This window comes from Alexandromys fortis, unplaced genomic scaffold (genome assembly GCF_014885135.2).
Source record: "Alexandromys fortis isolate MF-2015 unplaced genomic scaffold, M_Fortis_MF-2015_v1.1 scaffold_76, whole genome shotgun sequence".
NCBI lineage: Eukaryota > Metazoa > Chordata > Mammalia > Rodentia > Cricetidae > Alexandromys > Alexandromys fortis.
The window spans coordinates 7,609,585-7,615,493 of NW_026067997.1; the positions used below are offsets into that span (position 1 = coordinate 7,609,585).

Genomic DNA, 5,909 nt, shown 5'->3' on the forward strand with positions numbered 1-5,909 from the left:
ATTGCTAAGTGAAATGGGTGGATGTGTTCACAGGAGCAACCGAATGAAATGCTGCAAGATGCCCCTTTCGAGAGATGCCATCTACGCAGCTTAAAAATACGGCCACTTCTGTATCTTGTGTGCTATAAACACAGTACCTCCATGAGCAGGCTAGAGGAGGTGTCTGTCCCGTGAGATGTAACACAGTTGGTTGTAGTCTTACCCCTCCCTTTCATCTACGCTGGTTGAGATTTTTAAGTATTGGCTTTACATATACCTCAAATATTGCTTTCTGCGTCGTTCTTTCCTACCTAATAAGTCACTTCCTCTCTATCGCCCCTGCAAATGTATATCAAATTTGATGGAGGAAGGTAATTGGTTAATTATAATAAACCAACTGCTTGGCCTCATAGCTTAGAACATAGGTGGGTGGAATAAAAAGAATAGGATGCTGGGCGGAAGAGGAAGTGAGGTCAGACTCTGCTCTGCTCCTGGACAGACCCGACAGCTCTGCTCTCTGGAGCAGAGACACCAGGATGGACGGAGGCTAGAGGCTAGACTCTTCCCGGTAAGCGCACCTTGGGGTGCTTACACACATCATTAGAAATGGGCTAGTCCAGGTGCGAGAATTAGCCTGTAAGGGCTAGAGTTCATGGGCCAAGCAGTTCTTAAATGAATACAGTTTGTGTGTTGTTATTTCGGGCATGAGCTAGCCAAGCGGCCGGGGTGTTGGGGACGCAGCCCGCAGCTCTTATTTCAACAGATTGACATTGTCAACTGGGGAGATGGCTCAGATCTTCCTGCACAAGAATAGGAACCCAAGTGTGAGTGACCAGCACCCTCACAAGAGTGCTGCTGGGTGTGGTAGCAGCATCTGTAGCTCCAGCACCACAGGTGGTAGGAGGCAGGTTATGGAGACATGTGATCACAGGTTAGTTCAATGAAATACCCTGTCTCCAAAAAAAAAAAAAAAAGTTGGAAAGCAATTGAGGAAAACACCAACCTCAACTCTGGGCCTCTACACTCAAACATGTAATTCCTCCTATACACACAGGTACACAGGCAAACACATACATGCATGTACACATATGTGCATGTGTGCACACTACACACACAATAGACAGAGTACATCTTCAATATTCAAAGATGTGAAAGGTTTGGACCACAAAAAAGTGAGTGTACATGACTCTCATGTCAGCCTCCATCTAAGGAAGTGTATCAAAAGGAAGTCTGATTTTGTTCATCTTTCAAACAGTCCACATGAAATATTATCTCCCCGCTACAAACAGAAACCATGCCCTTTAAAAAAAAAAAGTTGAGAACAGCGGAGGGAAAACTGTGTAAGAACAGTTAATCCTAGGGAACATACCTCCCTCAGGTCACCTCGGGGTCAATGCTTTCTTGCTCATTCACTGCCAACTGCCAGGCTAATTGTGAAGAGTAGACTAGTGTTGTGTGTTGAAGGGCTCTCCACAGCTCTGTAGTTCAAGGCTGCCCCTGACTTGGCATGAGCTAAGCGTTAAAAGCAAAGAAAGCCAGTGGGTATCTGTTAAAAGAAAAAAAAAACCAAAACACTTTAAAAAGCAATCCTGATACCCCACGAGTCTCAGGGAAGGGGTGTGGGCAGGGCAGCCCCAGCAGCCTTAGCCCAGTGGAACTCTGCGGGTATAAGTTGCAACAAAAGAATTTTCCCAGCAGCAGGAAGATATTCATCATGTTATATAAGTGGTATTATAAAACAGATAAAACACCTAGTCCAAAAAGCAATAAGCGAGTCTTCTGGAACTAGGTTGATGCTGCAAAACTCCAGATTATAAATCGTGTTTACACAAGACTAAGCTTGGAAGAAGTGAAACTGCTCTGAGCAGGGAAACATTAGACTGTGTGTTCCATCACAGACTAACAGGCATGTAGATCTTCGGGTTATGGATTTGGCTACCCGGGAATATATCAAGTGATTCGAAAACGGTCCTCCTCTGTGGAAAGTCTTTTGCGAACAGCATCCAGAGTTTAGCTCCGTGAGCCAGAGCTATGGCTTGCGTTTCGGTCCCGGTGATAAGCTGCCCTTCGCGCTGTGTCTATGGATAGAAACTGCCCTGCCAAGGCTCCCAGGGCCAACCAACTAGTACAAGGGTCGTGAGATCCGCAGACATCAGTGGTGAGGACCATGGCCTTGTCATTAGGAGCAGCTGCCTGTCTTGCTGTTGAGAGGAAACTGGAGGAGAATTCGATGAAAGGAGGAAGAACTGTAGGACTTTAGTGTAAAAACATTACATTTTTTTTCCACATACTGAACTAACTCAAACATATTAAAACACTGCATACACAGAATCATCCGAGCGCATCTCCTAGGTAGTACGGGAACTATCAATATGGGATCCTTTCTTTGGCCTCTAAATCATGGTTGTGACATAATCAATGCCCCTCTTGTGGTAAAGGAGATACGAGGAAATGCCCATCACTTTCCCTGAGGAGGCAACTCTGTTATCTTTGGGTCTCCTAACCATGGGTCATGTAACAGGGTGAATGGTGCCCCCTGCCCTGCAAAAGATATGTCTATATTCTATTCGCTGGAGCCTGTCAATGGAACTTCATTTTGAATATAATCTGAATGTAATTAAATCAAAAACCTTTGTATGAGATCACCCTGGAATACTTACGTAAACCTTATATCTAATAACCTAGTGGAGAACACACAGAGGATGGACTGATGGATATGGCAACATTTAGAGACTGAACAGAGAATGATTACAGGATCTCAAGACATACATAGTACACGAAAGCACTAGAACCTAGACAAAGAATTGCTCCTGGAACCTTCAGAGGGAGTGTAGCTCTGAGGATATAGTCACTTTGTCCTTCTGGTTCTCAAAACGGTGACGACAAAAGTGTGGCTCTATTGTTGTGAGTAGCAAACCTAAGGTAACATTTTATGGCTGCAATAGGAGGCCTACACAGGTTAGTAGCATCGTGCCTCTTCTTGGGGTTTCTGTAAGCAAACTCCCACCACCTGCTACACAAACGTCCCTCCGAGGATTGCTACTTTAGTAAGACGTTACACCCCAAACTACAAAACAGCTTCTCTACGTAAACTGGAGTCTTCATGACATCACAGTTAAACAAGATATTCCCCAAACCCAAGGAAACTGGTAATCTACAGAGAATGATGTCATTTGGGAGAGAGTCACATTGAAAATGAAGCATATCTTGGCTGCTTGGAGTCTGAACTAGGAAGGCATCTTGTATAGTAATGGGACCATCTCTGATGTCAGACATGGGAGTTGTTCTTTATTCCTTTCTTCTACCCCAAATGTCAGGGTCATCATCAAGACATTTCTAATGGAAGCAGAGGTTGTTGGGACAGTAGCTGAGTTTCATATGCCAGCTTATCATGTCATGTAGACCAGAATTCACCACTCCTTCAAGTCCCTATGGGCCTTTCTAACTTCTTTGTCAAAATACAATATGTTTTGATTAATTCTTTGAGAATTTCATTTGTCATATTTTTATAGGACTCATTCCCTCTCTAACGTCTTTTAAGGCTTTCTTGCACACCCAACATACATGTGTACTTCTGCTTTCAGTCAGCTATCTAGACCTTGGAATAAAAGATGGCCATTATCTCTCAAGAAGCTTGTCTTCGAATGGAAGAGGCAGGGTGGAACAAAAGAGTCATTGAGGCAAATGATGACAAGCACGCCGTGCTGATTTTGTTGTCTTTATTGTTTGCTGCTTGTGCTGCTACCAATTAAACCCATGACTCTGAACATGCTAGACATTGCTTTAGCGTTAATCCATATCCCCAACCCCACAGCTCTATGGAATGAAGGAAGAGTAAGTGGTATTGGCTGTGCAGTAAGTGTTGTTCTAGTGCTAAGTACTCTCATTATAACCTTGTGGTACATCTATGTTCATCAGGGAAAGACTGGTCAAGAGACACCTTTCTAAGCCACCTTCTCTGATCCCACATCTTGTTCCATGTTTCCACTGGGCCATTGCTCCAACTACTATATTTGTGTTACTCTTTGGTTGCCTTTCCCATAAGCCTTGACTCCTTGAAGCCAGGGAGCCCTCCAAACTGAAAAAGTTCCATCCCTGTGGGTCATCTTGGCTCTACCCATCAGCACCAAGAACCAGCTCCATGTTTGAGTGGTTTCATTTTTCTAAAGCCTGGTTTCTTCTTCTATACAATGGGTGTCATGGAAAGACAAATAACAAATATACAATGTTATAACAAATAGCATTGTAAATGTGGAAAATACCTTTGCTTCAGAGTAAGGAAAGTGGTCATTAGCTGTGGTTTAATTATAAATCTTGTAGTTATAGCATGAAACCCTCATCTGAGCATTCAATAGATTTGCAAGAATGTTTAGTTTGAGTGTAATTGAAATGACCTGAATAGAAACAAAATAGATGGCTTTTGCTTTGATGTGTCACCACGGGGTCTGTGTGAAGTCACCATGCAGGTGAGTATGGGACAGTCTGAAAGAAATGAACCAAGAACCTGCACCAGGTGTAGCCAGCATGGCACTGGATGATACTCAGTGTCACCCACTAGTCATAAACCTTAGTTACTGTGACATGCTGGCCTGCGCCCAAGCATTTCTTCACCCAAGCATCTTTGCTCAGACAAAGATGACGGACAGCTCTGCTCAGGGGCTATGTACTCCGAGCTCACAGATGTATTATCCTTGTGGCTCTGTTGCCTCAAAGAAAGGGAGGTTCCAAGCTCATCTAGAACAAGAATGTTTCCAGAACTTCAAAACACTACCAGCAGGTTTCACGAGAAAGGCTGATGACAGTGTAATTCCTATGGACAAGTCAGTAGAAGGAAAGTTTCGGGGCAATTTTGAATTCATTCAGTGGTTTAAGTTTTTTTTAATGTGAATTTTGATGAAAAACATTATGATGTGTAACTGCTTGACAAGGTCAAGAAACCGCAACGGCTCCCTCCCTGTTGCTTCAGCTTTGAATGAATGAAAGGAGCCTTTCCGTTCTCACACGGCAACCCCACAGATCATGTCAACACAAGAAACTGCCACATCTCCTAAGTTGGTCCTGGAGGGGTTAGAAAGAGCTGGAGAAGTGTGGGCAGCCAGGATGCCAAAGCTGCCAAATTGATGCAGCCAGTCAAGGAGAAGTTTCCTGTCAAAGCTGAGGGACATACATAGATTGGCCAGGAGAATGTTGGGATGTGACCCATATTGCAGAGGACTATAGACATCTGCCATGCTCCAGATGAAGGCTTTGTGATACCCAATGAAGGGGATCTGCATGAACACCCTGACCCAATACTCTTCATTGTGACTCCTTTACTTAGCTCTAAAACACTCCCATTTTGCTCTTCACCAGCAAAACTGAACTCTTGCACTGTATTTTGCAGAAGTTCTGCAGCCTTCCAAACAGTTTGTAACAGGGCAGTATTGGCATCTGGTTTGTTCACTGGGGAATGAAGAGGCTAGGGCAGGGGGAAGGCTGACTGCTGGCCAAACCAACTGACAGAGAAGGTGACTTAATGTAATATATCAATGTGCCAACGGCTGTAGAGAACTGTAAAAAGAACTGAATGGAATTTTAAGCTAGTGCGAAATCTTGGCAGAAACCATTTTCATAACTAATTATCTCAAGATAATTTATAAAACAATTCCATATTTCAAGATATAAAGTGTAACATGGCAGATTTTATGTGTCTGACATGGCGTCTGGGAAGGAAGGGCATGACCTCAGAACCTTTGAGACCTAGGGTCATAAACCTTACAGGGCCACTTGAATCCTCCAGAGGCCGGTTTATGCTTGAAAAAAAAAAGGCATTCAAAGTTCCTCTGTAAAGCCATTGGGTGTCCGTGATCAGGTGCATTCCTGCTCACCCACAAGCAGTGTGGTTGCCTGGGTGACCTGAAGGTGTCTGTCAGTCCTTGAGACATGTGAAA

The 5,909-nt window shown here is 43.8% G+C and overlaps 1 pseudogene; it reads left to right on the plus strand.

Moving 5' to 3' along the window:
* The first annotated feature begins 4,439 nt into the window (after positions 1–4,439).
* Positions 4,440–5,432, plus strand: LOC126512558 (microtubule-associated protein RP/EB family member 1-like; annotated as a pseudogene).
* The last annotated feature ends 477 nt before the right edge of the window (positions 5,433–5,909 follow it).